The sequence below is a fragment of the Aulonocara stuartgranti genome (assembly GCF_965226115.1).
Source record: "Aulonocara stuartgranti genome assembly, chromosome: 5".
NCBI lineage: Eukaryota > Metazoa > Chordata > Actinopteri > Cichliformes > Cichlidae > Aulonocara > Aulonocara stuartgranti.
The window spans coordinates 1747850-1766567 of NC_138943.1; the positions used below are offsets into that span (position 1 = coordinate 1747850).

The following is an 18718-nucleotide window of genomic DNA, read 5'->3' on the forward strand; positions in this document are numbered from 1 at the left end:
AGCTTCAAAGATATGAAACTTAACATGAAAAAGGTAAAAGGAGCAGACTTTAAAATAGTTTCTCTGCATTCACGTGCAGCAGACTGAACCCCGGAGTGACTCTGAGTGTAAGAATGATCGTAGAGATGCCATTTTCCTCCCTGACCTTTTCTTTTCCGTGGCATTGTGTGAAAGACGAAAACACAGCTCTAATAGCACAACATTTGCAGGCCTCACACCAGAAAAGTGTCCTCGTCCCCAAAGTGTGTTACCCGCTGAGCCCAGGGCTCGCCGTTCTGGTCTTTTGCTGTTACGACTGAATTTTGAGTGAATGTTTTTCTGCAGAAAACATCTAGAAAATAGTATTAAAATAGACTAAATGGGGTGACGGAGAGCGCACCTGTAGAAGAAGCTTTAAAGCATGATCGGTGGAAACGAGAGGCAGAATCAGACTGAGCAGCATGAAAACCAGCTGCAGCTCTTAGAAAAATAAAGCTTCTTGTAAAATAAACTTTCATCATTAGCTGCTGAATACAGTTCATTTCTCCTCCTCACCAACACCGTGTCAGATCCTCCGAGGTTTCCTCAGACACGAAGGCAGCAGTGTGTGCCTGTGTGTGTGTGAATGTGTGTGTGCTGCACTTTATTTACATTCACTTTCATCTGTGAATGTGTTTTATGTTGCTGTTTGTCCAGAGCTGCACTTCATGTGCTCGCGTTTGCTTTTTGAACTTGTATGTGTGTGAATGCTAATGTTTCTCTCCTTGAGTTTAAGTGCACACAGCTGGTGACATGTGTCTGCCTCCTTTTGACCTAAAGAGAGTGTGTGTGTGTGTGTGTGTGTGTGTGTGTGTGTGTGTGTGTGTGTGTGTGTGTCAGTCAGGGGTAAGTAGGCCACCTGATACCCTGCTGAATAATTGATGTCCAGTTGGAGAAACGCTGATAATGGAGGGTTGACAGAATGACAGAAATCAAGCCGTAATCTCTCGCGTCCATCTTCCTCTCCGGCGCCGCGGAGCTCTACGCTTCTCAGACGGGATCTGTTATGCACATTGTAAATAACTCGGGCACACACGGACTAATCGAGTGAGGCAAACTGAACACGGGGGAAGGAAGAACAAAAGAAAACCCAACAAAGACCACGAGAGCGATCAATCTTACCTTCGCCCTCAAGTTTCATTCACATAGCTTCAGTTCATAACAGCAGTCTTCTTCGTGTGTTTTAAGACCCTGAGATGAGTGCTGTGGATACTGCAAGTGTTGGTATTGATCCGATGCCCAATAAATACAGGGTCAGTGCTGCCGATACAGATACTTTGAAGGTGTCGTGATTTATGAGACAACTCGTCATCCATCTGCAAACTTTGAACACATTGTAACTCAGTTGGTGGACTACAAACTGAACCTGGAGGATGATAACAAAGCACTGATCAAAGTGATACTTGGATCGATCTGCTCACCTCCACCTAAAATAACAGTGATAGACCCACAGATGTTACTTCTCAGCTAACACTGGCACAATCAAATGTGAATGTTTTTGAAAAATGAAGTGATGAAGTGGAAGCCAGTAATAAACAGCAGCACTCTCTCACTACCTCCTTTTATCTGTCAGAGGTTTAAGACTTTAACAGAAGCTCTTTGGTCACAGGAGGGCTTTTGGGCTCAGGCTAATCCCCAGTGAATCTGCTGATTAGGACCTTCTGCTGGACCTGACCACACACCCGTCTGCTGACCTCTCATTTCTTGGTGTCACCTTTGCTCTTTCCAGTTCGGTGTTCTCTTTAAGTCCTCGTATGCGTTTCGTCTTGGCCTCGGTACGGTTTCGGCGCCCTTGACCGTTCTTCGTCTCTTCTCATCCTCTCTTTTTATCCTGCTCCTCGTCTGCCACGTTTCCTCCGATTCTCATTGTTTGTTCCCTTCATCCAGATAAAGGATTCCTCTGACTCGTGTCCTCTTCGCTTTGCAGCACCCTCTCTTCGTGTCCTTGTCTCTCTGGTGCACTTTTGTTATTTCATCATGTCATCACAGCCTCATGTAATATCTACATCTTCTGTTCTCCCCATGTTTTTCATCTCTTACCTTCCCACATCTCTCTTCATCCATCTGGTTTTTTGTTTTTCTTCCCTCTCTCACATTATCATCATGCTCCTTTCCCTCTTCTTCCTGCTTTCACTCCTTTCCTCCTACAAAAAACGATTGCTATTTTTTTCACTGATCATTCACTTTGTCTGTTTCTTTCAAAACTGGCTCACTTTCAGCTGTGCCCTTGCTTCAAGGCTTTATTTGCCTCTCCCCATGCTCCGCCTCTCTCTTATTCACACATGTAGTGTCAAATTTCCGCTTATTTTTTTATCTTTCATTCGCTGCTCTCTTTCCTCTGTCAGCCTCCGTCTCCTCTATCCATTTTCTTTCAGTTCTTTTTGTTCTCTCTCATGACTTTTCCTCTCCTCCTTTCCATTTACAGCATCCTGCGAGGCTGCCACTCAGCCCTGAAGAAACCGGCGCGCTCAAACCGAGCACATGAATGTTAACTAGTATTTCCACTTAACGACTTCGGCATGTGGGATGCGGGGAAGATCAAACCCAGGTAAAGTTGCTTTTACACACAGAACTGAAGCCTTTGCTGACTCAGACAGACGGAGAGGTTGCTTCCAGGCCAACGCTCTCTCCCGTGGAATACAAGCAAGCTGGAAATGAGACTTATATAAAAAGAGGCAGGCTGAGACAATCACAGAATAATTGGGGTGAATCTGTAGATGCTGCCTTTAGTGTTAAAGCACTTCTGGATTCCCCAGCACAGCTAATTGAGCAGCTTTGACACTTGTGATTCTGTTCCTTATGTTCATATTTCATGCCAAAAATACTGTGGTAATAATGTAACCTGGCATTAACCTGTGGAAGTCTATATATGGCATCATATTTATACATTGCTCCTTTAAGACTTTGACTGATGTGGAGAAAAGACTGAATTTCCTGAAACTGAAGAGATCACACACCTCCAGGAGTTTAAATTTGACTGGCATCTGATTAATATTTGCCTAAAATTCTCAGACTTTTACTCGACTGAGCTCAGACTTTATTCAATAAAAGATGTCATACATCCAACCATTCATCCATTCAACCATTCATCTATGTCATACATCCAACCATTCATCCATCCATCCGTCCATCTATGTCATACATCCAACCATTCATCCATTCATCCATCCATCTATGTCATACATCCAACCATTCATCCATCCATCTATGTCATACATCCAACCATTCATCTATGTCATACATCCAACCATTCATCCATTCATCCATCCATCTATGTCATACATCCAACCATTCATCCATCCATCCATCTATGTCATACATCCAACCATTCATCCATCCAACCATTCATCTGTGTCATACATCCAACCATTCATCCATACATCCATCCATCCATCCATCTATGTCATACATCCAACCATTCATCCATTCATCCATCCATCTATGTCATACATCCAACCATTCATCCATCCAACCATTCATCTGTGTCATACATCCAACCATTCATCCATACATCCATCCATCCATCCATCTATGTCATACATCCAACCATTCATCCATTCATCCATCCATCTATGTCATACATCCAACCATTCATCCATCCATCCATCCATCCATCCATCCATCTATGTCATACATCCAACCATTCATCCATCCATGTCATACATCCAACCATTCATCCATCCAACCATTCATCTATGTCATACATCCAACCATTCATCCATCCATCCATCCATACATCCACCCAACCATTCATCCATCCAACCATTCAACCATTCAACCATTCATCCATCCATCCATCTATGTCATCCATCCAACCATTCATCCATCCATCCATCCATCCATCTATGTCATTCATCCAACCATACATCCATCCATCCATCCATCTATGTCATACATCCATTTATCATCCATCTATGTCAGCAGTCTCCAACCTTTTTTGCGCCACGGACCGGTTTATGCCCGACAATATTTTCACGGACCGGCCTTTAAGGTGTCGCGGATAAATACAACAAAATAAAACCAGTACTGGTACCGAAAAAAAGAAGATTTCTTCATAACACACGTGAAAAGACCCAGGAAAACCGAGTTAACGATAAAAACGATAACAAAATAACGCTGAAAACCGATAAAAACCCTGAAAACCATACATTTCACACCTGAGCCTCAACTCTCGCGGCCCGGTACCAAACGACTCACGGACTGGTACCGGTCTGAGGTCCGGGGGTTGGGTTTTTGGTTGATCTATGTCATCCATCCATCTTCTGCTGCTCAGGTTTCAGGGTCTCAGACTCAACAGTCTAAGCAGAGACATCCAGAGTACCCTGTCCTAAACCCTTGCAGGGGTGAGTGAGGCTTTCCTGAACCATCTGAGAGATGGAGTATTCCCAGTCTGTCCTGAGTCTGTCCTGGAAATGTCCGCTTTGGAAATTCTTTTCTTTTTTTCAAGCAGTATCAACTTGAATAAAACTATCAATTGCTGGTCTTTTGTTTTGTTATTTCAAAAAGAAAAAAGAATTTCACATGGTCTTAGTAAAACCAGCTGCTCGGTACAACAGAGTAAAGTGTCCCAGTGTGTGTGATGCTTTGTGATGGTGCAGGTTTGGACCCACAGGGAAGAAGCTTCTCTCACAGACTGTTTCCCTGTGATACAACTACTTTTCTTTTAATAAAAACAATACATATTTATTGCTGTGCTTTTGCAAAGATGTGACTTCAAAATGTGAAATTTAAGAGACTAAAATTCTGGTAGTTGTTGTTTAAGTGTCAGTTCCTGCATCCATGCCCACCCTCACAGGATAATCTGAGCCCGTTCATAGGGCTCTTGGCTGGATTAGATTAGGATGTATGACTTCATCCGACTGCTTATAATCCATGCATCAAGTGTGACTCTCACTCTTACCAGCAGGGTCCTTGGTATGACTGTAAGCATCTCAGAAATGTCTATAGTGGTGTGAAGCATCCTTCCGAAGAGAAGAAAGAGGACAGGTGTGCGCTGTGATTGGTGTAATCTTGGCCTCAGCTGATTGTCAACTTGATGATCAGTCAGTATTTGTATTTTGTGTTAAATCAACAGATAAGAAACACCCAGTGCATCATGGGAAGCCCTCGCCAACCGAGACCAGCTGACCGTCTATGTTTGTTCCCATGCGTTAAATCCATGTTGCTAATAACACATGTGATCACTTTTCTTCTGCTTCTCTATTTTGATGTCAGATGACAATTGCAGCAGCGTCCACTTCTGCAGGAATATGATTTATTATTTATTATTTATATCACCGTGCTTCACGGAGTTCTGGAAAAGAAGCTCCGGGCCCACAGTTCAGTTCAGCCACACGTCACAGAGTGGAAGCAAAGAGTCTGTTAGTTCATGTCCACTTATCAGGTTCAAAACAGGAAACTGCAGCTTTCTTCTCTTCCATCCTCTGTGTTGTAACTATGATAAACTGGATCTTATCAAATAAATGTACATAAAAATTACTATTTGTGAGAACTTTGTGAGTATTTTCACTTCATGAAACATGTCCTTACATGTGACAAACTACATTTTCCCTCAGGAATGATTTATTTTTGTGCTCCTGTCTGCTGAAAAGAGCCGTTTCTCTTTTATTTTTTCATTTTATTTGACTCTGGTTTCCCCTGCACTACAATATCTGTAGCTTTGGCTGTGTTTCCTATCATATCAGTGTTATTTTGATAAAATACTTCTCTTTGTTTAAAGCTGTGGCAAAAGGCAAGATCACTGACACAGCATTCAGAGTCACTTAAATACAAAAACAACATAAAATGATGCATTTAAATCTGAGTTATGGTCAAAGTAAAGATAAAGATGAATAATAATTACAGATGCTGCAGAGTTGGAGTCGATCTTTAGGACATTTGGTCCACGTGGTATAAAAGGTCCCGGCGCTGCTTCCTGCAGCACATCAGACGTGTTTGTTTGTTGTCGTCACAGATCTGGGATTTGTGAATCAGCTGCAGCTGATCTGAGACCTGTGAGCTGTAGTAGTTGCAGCCATTAAAGAGAACCCCTGGTTAAGTGCTGCTGAGTGATTCTGGGACTGTCACTGTCACCGGCTTAGTCTTATGTGTTCTTTGTCTCGTGATCACGCTCAGTATGAGACATTTAGTGTGGCTGAGGAACCAAAGCTGTGACTCTACCTGCAAGAACTACCAGGACAGCCTTTTCTTCCTGGTGGTGAATGTGGAGAATCTGGTGTTGATCCGACAGCCTTACGTTTCATTATGTTTAAGAATAATGTCCACTTCAGGTTTAAAAGACACATTCAGTAAACACGTGGTGTTTCCAAAGTCAGCAAAGTGATCTCAGTACTGCCAGAATGCTAATTATGATTTATTTTCAGACAGTGCGCATGCGCCAACCAGCGTGCAGCCTGTTACAGTCGCTCCTGCTTTTCTCTTAGTTTAGCTCTTTTTTCTTACGTATTCTTTTTTTTTCTGACTTGTATTTTCCTCCGTTTTCTATCTCTTACTCAATCATGTGGATTGAGAGAGTTTTTGTTCTTCTGGTGGCCGTGGAACTGTTACTTTTATCATGGAACGGGACCGCGGCACATCTCCTACACGCACGGACTGTTTACTCCAGAGATCAGCTGATCGCCCTGATGCCGGCCGGCTCGCTGGCCAGGCCCGCAGAAGTACCAGCTGAAATTTGGAGGAAAACACATCGGGGATGCAGAGGTCAAGGACAGAAGAGAAGAAAAAAGGTGACGGTGAGACAGCGGAGGCTCGAAGCGAGGAGGAGGTTTAAACCGTGTCTGCCGTCTATCGTGATGGGAAATGTGCGATCGTTGGCAAGTAAAATCGACGAGCTCTCAGCACTGGTACGGAGTCAGAGGGAATACCGAGAGTGTAGCCTGATGTGTTTCACCGAATCATGGATGCACCAGGACATTCCCGATGAGAATGCTTCCGTGGAAGGCTTCCACACTGTTCGGGCGGACAGGGACAGCATCGCTAGCGGTAAGCGTAAAGGAGGTGGGCTTGCTGTTTTAGTTAACAACCGGTGGTGTAACCCTGCCAACATAACAATCAAAGAAAGGATTTGTTGCCCGGACACTGAACTGTGTGCTGTTGGACTCAGGCCGTATTATTTACCCAGGGAATTCTCTCACGTCATCTTGGTGGCTGTTTATGTTCCCCCCTCTGCTAACCCCACAGCTGCATGTGACACTATCCACTCTGCCATAGCTCGGCTACAGACTCAGCACCCGAGTGCCTTTATTGTGATCTCGGGTGACTTCAACCATGTATCACTGGACAATACACTACCAACATTCAAACAATATGTGGACTGTCCCACCAGGGGAGAGAAAACTTTAGACTTACTGTATGCTAACGTCAAGGATGCATACAGCTCCTCCTCCCTCCCCCCACTTGGTAGGTCAGATCATAACCTGATTCACCTCACCCCCCGCTATGTGCCAATTGTGAGGAGGGAACCTGTGACCACCAGGACTGTCAGGAGGTGGTCAGAGGAGGCAATAGCGGAACTACAGGGCTGTTTCGAGGTGACCGACTGGGAAACACTCTGTGAGCCTCACGCCGAGGACATCAATGGGCTTACTGAGTGTATCACAGACTACATAACTTTCTGCACCGACTCCATTGTTCCAGCTCAGACTGTTCATTGTTACCCAAATAACAAGCCGTGGGTGACTAAGGACATCAAAGCCCTCCTCAACAACAAGAAGAGGGCTTTCAGAGGGGGCAACAAAGAGGAGGTGAGGAAGATCCAGGTGTTACTAAAGGACAAGATCAGAGAGGCTAAGGACAATTACAGGAGGAAGCTGGAGTGGAAACTCCAGCAGAACAGCATGAGAGAGGTGTGGAGGGGCATGAAGACCATCACTGGATTCAGGCCAACCAACAGCAGGGGAGCTGAGGGAGGTGAGAATAGAGCCGACGAGTTGAATCTGTTTTTCAATAGATTCGACACCACAGTGTCTGCTCCCACCCCCACAACCTCACCTGCAGTCAGCCTGGAATCCAGAGCCACACCACTGTGCCAGCCTCTCTCTTCACATGTTGCCTCCTGTGAGATTCCTGACACCCCTCCCCCACCCATCACCTTCACTCAATACCAGGTTGAGATGCAAATGAGGAGACTTCACTCAGGCAAGTCTGCTGGACCAGACGGAGTGAGTCCCCTTGTCCTCAAGGCCTGTGCCCCCCAGCTGTGTGGAGTCTTTCATAAACTGTTTATGCTGAGTCTGAGTCTGCAGAGGGTCCCGGTGATGTGGAAGACATCATGCCTCGTCCCTGTACCAAAGACGCCTCGTCCCAGTGGCCCCCAGGATTACAGGCCCGTGGCACTGACCTCCCACATCATGAAGACCCTGGAAAGGCTCATCCTGGACCAGCTGCGACCCATAGTAAGACCACATCTGGATCCCCTTCAGTTCGCTTATCAGCCTCGTCTCGGAACAGAGGACGCCATCATCTACCTGCTCAATCGTGTCTACACCCATCTGGACCAGCCGGCGAGCACTGTGAGGGTCATGTTTTTTGACTTTTCCACTGCTTTCAACACCATCAGGCCGACCCTCCTGGGTGATAAGTTAGCAGCGATGCAGGTGGATGCTTCTCTGGTGTCCTGGATTGTTGATTACCTGACAGGAAGACCACAATATGTACGTCTCCCACAGTGTGTGTCTGACAAGGTGATTAGCAACACAGGGGCACCACAGGGGACTGTCCTCTCCCCCTTCCTCTTCACCCTCTACACCACAGACTTCAGCCACTGCACAGAGACCTCCATCTTCAGAAGTTTTCTGATGACTCTGCGGTGGTTGGATGCATCAGCAGGGATGATGAGACAGAGTACCGGGCTGTGGTCGACTCCTTTGTCACGTGGTGTGAGCAGAATCATCTGCAGCTCAACGTGGCAAAGACCAAGGAACTGATCGTGGACTTCAGGAAGACCAGGAAACACTTGACCCCTGTTTCAATCCAGGGGGTCAGTGTTGACATTGTGGAGGACTATAAATACCTTGGAGTACACATTGACAATAAACTGGACTGGGCTAAAAACACCACAGCACTTTACAGGAAGGGCCAGAGTCGTCTCTATTTTTTGAGGCGACTGAGGTCCTTCAACATCTGCCAGAAAATGCTGAGGATTTTCTATGAGTCTGTTGTGGCCAGTGCGATCCTCTATGCTGTTGCATGCTGGGGGAGCAGGCTGAGGGTCGCAGATGCCAACAGACTTAATAAACTGATCCGTAAGGCCAGCAATGTTGTGGGGATGGAGCTGGACTCCCTCAAGGTGGTGTCGGAGAGGCGGATGCTGTCCAAGATAAAGACAATGTTGGATAACACCTCCCACCCACTCCATGACATGTTGGTCAGTCACAGGAGCACGTTCAGTGAGAGACTGAGATTACCGAAAAGCACCACTGAACGACACAGGAAATCATTCCTGCCTGTGGCCATCTCCCTGTACAACGCATCCACTTAACACACTGTTTGCTGCTACAACTACACATGTTTCTTTTCCAACTATTTATCTATGAGTGACTTATGTATGTATGTATGTATATATATGTATATATTGTACTATTCTTAGTTAGCGTATTGTCTGTCTTGTCTTAATGTTGGTTTAAAATGGAGCACTGTAACAAAAAATAATTTCCCCCAGGGATCAATAAAGTATTCTGATTCTGATTCTGATTCTGATTTTCATCTATAAAACAAACACACGTTTCTATTTTGTCCCATGTGGATAATTCCTGAATCGAGTCAGCTAAGTGCTCAGACTTTGCTCAAAGACCTCATGCAGGCCTCAAATTACTTCTACTGACTTCAATGCACTGCTAGCCTTTAAATCCCCGATTAAGTTAAACACCACCAGCTACATACGGCCTAAAACAGTAGGACTCCTTCATATGGAGTACTGGGGAATCTTTTTCACTCTGCATGTTATCACCGGATCGCTTACATCCGGCGAGCTGTACTCTTATCCTCAGCATCTTTAAACACGCCGGATTTCTCCTGTTGGCTTTTAGCTGATTTGTTAACCGTCCGCTTCGCAGTCATGGCAGTGCTGTAATATTTGCTGCCACGTGGCTTTGAGCTGTCTGCTCTTTACTGTTAATGGTTTCCAATCAAGCTGTTTAAACTGATTAGGCCGCTGCAGTTATTGGAGTCAGGCTGGATTAGAGGCGCTGGATGTAAATGTCCGCTGATGCTGTTCAAATCGGTTATGTGATTTGAGGAGTAACGTAATACCTCCTTCCACTCTGCAGTGCTCATTAAGAACCTGTGAACCCCACTATCACTACAGACAGTGAACTAACCGCAGATGCACTGAGGCCTCATGATAAATTTATTTCTGAACATTTATTTAGATATTAGAAAAGCAGCAGCGCTGCCTCAGCTCTGGAGTGAATCTTGAGTTACTTTAACTGGTCTAAGAAATCTGCATCATCATCTGATGATGATGATGGTTTTAGAGAACAGCAGAGACGAGGGAACACTTTAGTGAGCGGCAACCTCGATGGCTCGAACGTGGCGTCCTGGTTTGGAAGCGCCAAAAAGCTGCACTTCCTTTAACGTCCACTTGCTTTCAAAACAGGAGCGATGGAGTTTGTCCCAGCTGGGCCAGAGACGGGGTACGTACCCCGGACAGGTCACCGCCCTCACTCGCATTCATGTATACGGCTGATTTAGAATCACCAGTTAACCTAAGCCCACTCACTGCATGTCTGTGGACTGTGGGTACCTGGGGAGAAGCCCACAGAGAAAGACCTCGGCCACATTGTGGGCCTTGTTGTGTGAAGCAACGGTGCTAAGCAGCACGGCGAGCTGTAACAACTTGTGAGTCAATCATTCTAATATTGTGTGTCTGTTTGTTGGTTCTGTGTAGTTTAGCTGTCTACTCTCTGTTTTCACCTGTGGCTTTAAAAAGGCAGAAACCAATGGAAAACGCGACGGTGGCTCCATCCATCTTTTATTTACAGTCTGTGTAAGGGCCGTGAGAGGTCGAGCACGGTCGGGCTAAACGAGGTGTCGATTTCTCTGTTAGTCAGCCTCAGACTCACGCTCGGGGCCGCAGCTTTTCTGCGACTCGCATAAGCTGGATTCACCCAAACACTCGAGTTACATCAGAAACGCGCACATCTGAATCCATTCTGCTCTTTTGCCAGGTGTTTTTCTCATTCCTCGGAGCAATTACAATGAAGCCTGATTGCAGAAAATCTTCCAGCCGTCGCAAACATCCACCATAAATGGTTTTGGCATCAGTCAAAGAGCAAGTGCTTCCTTTTAAGCACCACCGTCCTCCATCAGCGCGCAGAGAAATCCATCAGTGAAAGGAAGGAAATCATTTCTCCTAACCTCGGCACCGCCGCCACGAGATGTCGAATTTTAAGCGAGGGGCACGAGGGGACTTGAATAATCTTTCTATCACGTTTAATCACCGTCACTAATTGCTATTCTACAGCAGGAACTCAACAGGTTTGCCTTCTCGGGGGGCTGCTGGGAGTCACTCTGAGAAATGAACTGAATTAGAAGTAGCTGAAGCGGGCTGGGAGGAACCTGGCGATGCTTTTTTTTGTCAGCGCCGAATGTGGGATTATTATTCCAGCAACAGTTTAAATATCAGACTTCTCAGAATTAGGATTTGTCACATCCATTGAAATCCTGTGACTGGAGCATTAAGATGAAATATATCCAAAGAGTGCGATTACACGGAGCGGCCTTCTTGGAACTTTTAAAGATGAAACCGTTACGTAAAACTACCCGAGAAGCACATTTTCATCCTAATGTCCAGATTAGAGTTGGGACAAGGAGATTACATTATGTGGAGCGCGGCCCGTTCTCGGCTGTTTGGGGAACATGAGCCAAATCTCCTGCTGTATAATTGCCTGTTACACTCAGAGTGAGGCGAAAGGACAGCTCGACGCACGGAGACGAGAGCGGCGCAAAAGAGCCCGTTCTGTTCCAAAAATAAAAACAAAATATATTTGAATTATCTTCTTGTGAAAAATCATTGGCCTTGATTTGCAATCCCTCACAATTTCATACTGCAGTTTGTTCTAAGTATGATTGTCACATAATAAGACTGTTTGGGCAATTACTGCAGCTTTCATAAGGGAATTACTTTTGCACTTCATTAAAATGAAGCAGAGAATATAATTGCGTCTTTTCCCCTCCCATCCTTCTCCTCAATGCTCCCTTGCTTCAATCTTCCATTTCTTTCTCGGAGAATTCGACTCTCACATGTTCTACCCAGATGCATCGGCGCACACACACTTACAGAAATCTATTTGAAATTGCAAATAGCTAAGAAGAGTAAGCCTCTTGCGTCTCCAGGGAGATGAGACTTGGATTCAAGGTTTTCAGTTTGAAAAACAATACACTTATTATGGCATTTTGCCTGCGAGGGAAATCGCTTCCTCCCCTCGCTCTCTCTTCTCTGATCCCTCCGTTTGGCAAAGATGATTTAAGGTCTTGTTTAACACAGTCAGAAGCATCTTTGCTTTGCAGAGCACATGTTGTGTTGTGTGTGTGTGTGCACAGGGGTGTGCACGCGCAAGCTTTATGGCACGCGAGTCTGTGAGTGAGCACGTGCACACACTTGTGCACGCACGTGTTTCTTTGCATCTCGGTGTTGTGCGGTGTGTACGTACGTATGCTTTGAAGACGCGAGCAAAACGCTCGCTGAGGATGTAACCTTTCAGCCTCTCTGCTGAGGGAAGCTCTTTCACTTTATTTGCATTACAGTGGAGATGAAAAATAGCGCGCAGACAGGCTGCCGACTCGACATGACTAGTAAACACATTTTAGGTGTAACCTCATGCAAAAAGCCTGCGCATCACACAAAATCAGCTCTTTTGTTTTTAATCTTTCAGGACCTTTTTGTGCCTTTTTAAAAGTGTAAATCTGTGTCTGCAAAAAAGTAAGTGAAGCAAACTTTGAGCGCTGACTTATTTGGATGTTTTTATCTACTTAGAGCAACAAATTTGGCCTGTTTTTGCCTCCTGCTTTGTCTCCACTCGGGAAGACTGAAAGCTGCATGTGATTTATTCAGATATTATTTTCCTTTTGAAATACTCCTGTCACAACAAAGTCAAGGTCGGAGTGAGGTTGCGTGTGCTGTTTTTCTAAAATGAATCTTCCCCTGCACACAACAGGTCAGCACAAACTGCAAACTCACTGCAAACCTTGTGCTTGTACATTTGCCCAGTGGATTTGTGTTGCTGTGTTAAAGGCAGAGTGACTGCGCTCGCCTGCCGACAAGACTGCAACACTCAGAGAGGAACAGAGACAAGCTTGTTTATTCCATTTTTACTGAGAATAAATCATCACTTAAGAGCAAGACGAACACTCAGTGTCCACCTCTGGTGATGGCCAGATACGGCAAATATATATTGGAAGCTGTTGTCGTCTATTTTGAATGAGTGCAGTGATCTATAAGCACATCTCTGCCTTCACTCCTTTAAAAACAGATGTGGATGATTTTGCATCTTGGACACTGTTTGTCAGTAAGACCCTAACAGGAAGCCGGCCATCGTGCTTCCTGTTCTTACTTGACTGGTGTTCCTGGCCGATCAAACTGGGTCCACTGACTGCTTTTAAAATGAGATGTGCTCATTTCCAGCTCCATATTTTTATACTTAAACTTTACTAGTGTAGGTTTGTATGATTCACAGCTCACAGTAATCCTGATTTATCTTAAACCGAGCCTCGGTGCAGTTCCTCAGCTCATCCTCTGCACTTTATCTCCTCTCCATTTAAGCCAAGGTTCTCCTGATTATTCTGCAACCTCCAAACAGAGTTTAAAGAGCAGGTGGGAGGGGCCCTCACAGCTGTGACCATATAAGGACATCTACTTTGTTTGAAGTCACATTCTCATTGGCTAAGGCATTCTGACAGACAGCGCATTAGCCAATGAGCATCCCGTTTAGTTTTATTCCACAGATAATCCTCCACTCTGAAACAAGATATGACCCATATCCACAGAGGAGACTTCATCCTTTATTCATCGTTACCCCAAAAGTGACGCAGCCCTTAAACTCTGTGTTTACAGTGTTTACAGAGGTCTTTTCAAAAAGCTATTTTTAAACAGACGTCTATAGGATTTTTGCAGCCACAGCCTCATTATTAAAATCCTTTATCATGCTCATTATGAGCATCCACTGCTGGATGAGGAAATAAGGAAAGGAAGAATAGGTCCACTTTAAGTTCATGATCATGACCAGCTAGCTTCTGTTTGACTCTCATATCTGCCTTACAGCTTGAATTTGCATTTAGTTTCAGGGGTTCTTTTTATAATACGTTTCATTAATTGTGTCCCTGCTCTGAGAAGCTGCACTCACAATCCTGCCGTTTCCTTTTATCGCTTTTAGACCGTTTATGTGGAGTCGGAGTACGGCTGAAGGTGCTGGAGGTGGCAGGCTCTGCTGATCTTTATGCAGATGTGCAGTGTAGTTGTGACGGAGCATGAGCGGGACACCTTTTGCATACACAATCTGCTCATGGCCAGACAGAGCCTCTGCTAGGTTCTTGGTACCCAGGATGATCGTCGGGCTGGTCTGGGCCAACAGCTGGGTGACAGCATCGGTGTTAGCGACGTTAGCCGCAGCCATGGTTGCATTCTGGAGCTGCAGTTGTCTGCACCGTCAACGCAAACTGTCACAGAGCCTTTGGTATAAACCTCAGAGGTATGCACACATCCACACTGATAAAATATTTTCCAGTGTTTCTTTTTTATATTTATTATTCAATTGTGTATAAGTTCCTCCAAAAATTCCTGGATCCAGGTTTTAAAAAGTTGGACGTTCACTCAAAATGTTTTATTCCCATATCATTTTGAGTAATTCTGCTAACAACAAAGACAGCAAACCGATCAAATATCTTCTTCTTAGAAATAATTAAAAGTGCAAAGCAATCCTTTAATACCACGTTCCAGGCGATAGCCTCAAAAACCAGTTTGGAATATGATATCTGATATTAGCTGATGTTTGTCCAGGACTGGTTTTAGTGAAATCCTGAGGACCTGTCAGTCACAGGATTTGTTTGCCTCTCGTCTGGGAGGCCTCGTGGAAGGCCTGATGATCAAACACACTTGATATTTTCACAGCAGAATCTGTCCTCCAGCATTCTTCACCATGTTATTTACTCCTCTCTGTGGGCCTTCATCCTCACTCTGACCCTTTTACACTTTCATTTCAAAAGTCTTGTATTGGGACTGGAAGCCACATGAGATTTAACACTCTTTTGTTTCTGTTGGCCAGATCGTCGGTCTGATTACAGTCCAATTTTCCCAGCTGCATGTCAGCGACGGTCGGCTCTGCTGGGCGGCTCGTAAAACTCAGCAGGTTAATAGCAACGATTAAAAGTTAGCAGTAAAATCTGGTAAGCTTTAACATTCCTGCAGATCAATCCTCTCTCGTGGATGCGTCATCGAGCACATTGACCAGGGATCGGATGAACACAGTAACAGTTCAGTGCACAGTGTCATCAGTCCTGTGACTGCCGGGATCAGACCATGTCTGACGTCGTTCCAGGAGAAGCAAAGATTGCAAACATTTTATTCAACATGGACTTCACCTGGTTGCAACGTGAGCCGCTCAAACATAGTTGTTCAGCAGAACTCGGACTGCAAGCCAGAAACCAGAAGCTTTCCAGTAACCAACCATCCTTATGTTTCCCTAAAGACTATTTTATTTTTACAGAGGAGATCAGGAGTAAAGCTTCACCTCGAGCTTTTGACTCACTCTCTGTCAGCTGTTCACTGCGACTTCAGCAGGCATCATTCCCATCTGGCTGTTCCCAATCAGGACCCTACAGAGGAGCAGGGAAGCCCACACTCTACTTCCTGCTCTCTCACAGTTCCTATTGGTCAGTCCGTGACCTCTATCAGTTCTTTAATAAACCAAAAACACAAACTTTGATTCTGGCTCTAAAAGCTTTATGTTATCAGCCAGTAACTTAGTATTTCTAGTTCTGTACAAATACTAGTCTTCAGCTGCCTGATTACCGTAACTCAGTTTTCAGGGGCACCTCTGAGTATGGAAGTCTAAAACTAGCATGTCGCTGTGTGTCTGGCTTTCGGTGGATTTTAGAATTCACATTATGAGTGGGGTACGTCCTGAACAGGGCCAACACAGACCACACAATCTAACCTACAGCCATTTAACCATTCAAGTGTTTGAACACAGGAACTCTGACTTCAGTGTGGAGTTTGTCTTCTCCTTCCAGACACAAAGAAGAAGCCTGACCAAGAAATTCAAACCAGGAGCCGCTGTCCTGGGAGGCAAGCACTGCACCACCCCAAGGTTAGAATTCATTGTACAATATACTCAGTTACACACACAGTTTCACATGAACAGGTCTTTGTCCGTGGGAGCAGCTGGGGGGTTTCGTGTTCGTCATCAGGATGGTTCTGTCATGGTCTGGGTGGGCACCTGCAGGTCTCCGACAGCGGCCCCTCCTCCTTTGGGCGGAGTTCGGTTGCTCCTCCCTGGCTGACCACCTGTGAGCAATCATGCCAGCAGTATATCAGACCTGCGCTCTCAACCATTCATCGCCTGAGTATCTGCTATCCCCATGTCAGTCGAGTGGAGCATCATAACTCTGTCAGACGCTGTGTGATGTCTTACTTGTTTCTCTTGTCCTCAGAGGTAGCACCTGGAGCGGAGATCTTGTCTCCCTCACTCCCGCCTTCCTGGACCTGGGCCGCCTGCTGCTAACACGACGTGGCCTGCCGGCCCACCACTCACTTGCCTGCCTCCCCACGCTTCGACCGCTTCCGGGCTTCCGCCCCACCTGTCACCTCCACCTGAAACCAATGCCCCGGCCCCTGCCTAGTCCTGTTTCTACCTCCCCGCTGCCGCTGCTGTTCAGCCGTCTCCTAGAGGTGTCTAGGTCGCCCTCATTATCGTAGATAATCCTACGCGCCACGAGTGTGGTGGCGCCGCTTTGCTTTTGCTTTTGTTTGCCTGTGGGCGGAAATAGTTGTTCAGTTGTTCCCTACCGTCTCGCTTCCGGGTTGGTTTCTGCACCTGTGTCCATCTTTGTTCCCTCGTGCCGCTGGGCCGTGACAGGTTCCCTGGCTACTCCTCTGGGCGGAGCCACCTGCTGAGCTCCATCAGCCGTCAATTATAGCAAAACTATAAAAGCCAGCACTGCCTACTACTCATCGCTGGTGCGTTCAGTCACTAGGTCCTGTAGTAAGTAGGCCTCGTCTAGCTCTGCTCTTCCCTCTGTTTCCTTGCATACAGTCTTCGCATCATATCCCCCTGAACTCACCACCTCCTGTTCGCTCCCTCCAGCGCTTGTTCCACCTCCGTCATCAGCTCCCATGAAGGAAATCATCATGCAGTCGCTTCACCTGCCTGTCCTCCTTCCAGCCCCGACACTCTTGGCACCTCAGGGAACCATTCGTCCCCTCGCACTGCTCCTCTCCTGGACTGTCCCATGAAAACCCTCCCCGAAACTCTTCAGTCTGGCCTGCGTGTAAGCCAGAGTCACCTTACTCTTACCTGCCAGTTACTGCTTCTCCCGTGGTCCCGACCGCAGCCTCTCAGGACAGCCCACCTTATAAGCTGTCCCCGTTTGCTCCGGCTCCTGTTTTCCTTGTTTTGCTCCCATTATTTCTGTAAATAAAGTCTTGCACATGGTTTTCAGTAAGTGAACTGAGTCTGCTTTTGGGTCCAGCTCTCGTATTCACCTCAGTTCATGACAGTCTAATTATACCAGAGCTGCTGATCAAGGCGTCCCAGCTGTTCCTGAGGCGAACACGCTTGTAGCAGCTAAACTTTGCCACAGCGTCTCTCCTCAGACATGTGCAGGAACTTTGTTTGTAATAGCGTCAGATTCCTTAGTTGTAACGATTGCGTGTCCTTTAATTTCAAACACGGTTTCAGGTTTTCTATGAGCGTTCTTGTTTGTGAGACATGTAGTATCATTTATGATACATGGATTTTTCCTAAATGTGATTCATTGCTAAGTAACTGAAAGTACTACAGAAATCAAACAGTCACGATTACAGAGGATGACTCTGTGAACATCAGCTCTCAGGCTGCTGCATCCACGGACGTCATCCGTCTGCAGCCCGTCCGAGGCTCCGAGCTCGTTCACCTGCACATGCAGAGGCAGACAGAGAGGACGGGGTAATTGGGGCCACGTGCACCTCACTGACCCCGTGCTCATCATCACGACCCTCTCTGCTTTCCACACATATTATTAATGCAAAGTGGATTTTAGATCACCATTACTGCTGTATGATTTACTCTGGTATAATAAATGGGGCAAAGTAGTGTCATGAATTCCCAGGAAGCTTTTATAGGTCCTTCAGAACATGTCTCAATGTTGCACAGGGGTAATGACCCAGAATAAATTATTGCTTTTAAATATATGGCTGAATAATTCCTGAAAATGATATACAGTGTTTGGCAGTCGGGCCTGTGACTGAAGGTCACGGCTCCACAGCGAGAGCCGCCGTGGGAATGAAACTGTTGCAGCTCACAAAGAACGCTACAGGTCTGAGTCTCTGTCCTCCTCCACAGCTCAGCCTGGGTCAGGTGACCTCGGGCCATTGCTTAGATATCCTGCTACAGGTTCACTCTGCAGGCGGACTTCCCATGATGCACTCTTTCATACCCCGTGTAGATGTATGGTTTCCATCCATTCTGGTTTTTGTCTCTCACACTTTAGCGTCTTCACGTTGCTAGAA

General features: G+C 45.9%; 1 long non-coding RNA gene across 2 annotated transcripts; it reads left to right on the plus strand.

Moving 5' to 3' along the window:
* The first annotated feature begins 10955 nt into the window (after positions 1–10955).
* Positions 10956–17663, plus strand: LOC309706726. 2 transcript variants are annotated; one of them, XR_014276773.1, is made up of 5 exons: positions 10956–11493; positions 14388–14702; positions 16243–16319; positions 16663–17213; positions 17316–17663. It is a non-coding gene; the product is annotated as an uncharacterized lncRNA (long non-coding RNA). The 2 variants fall into 2 exon arrangements; XR_014276774.1 differs by lacking the exons at positions 10956–11493; positions 14388–14702; positions 16243–16319 and adding an exon at positions 16391–16592.
* The last annotated feature ends 1055 nt before the right edge of the window (positions 17664–18718 follow it).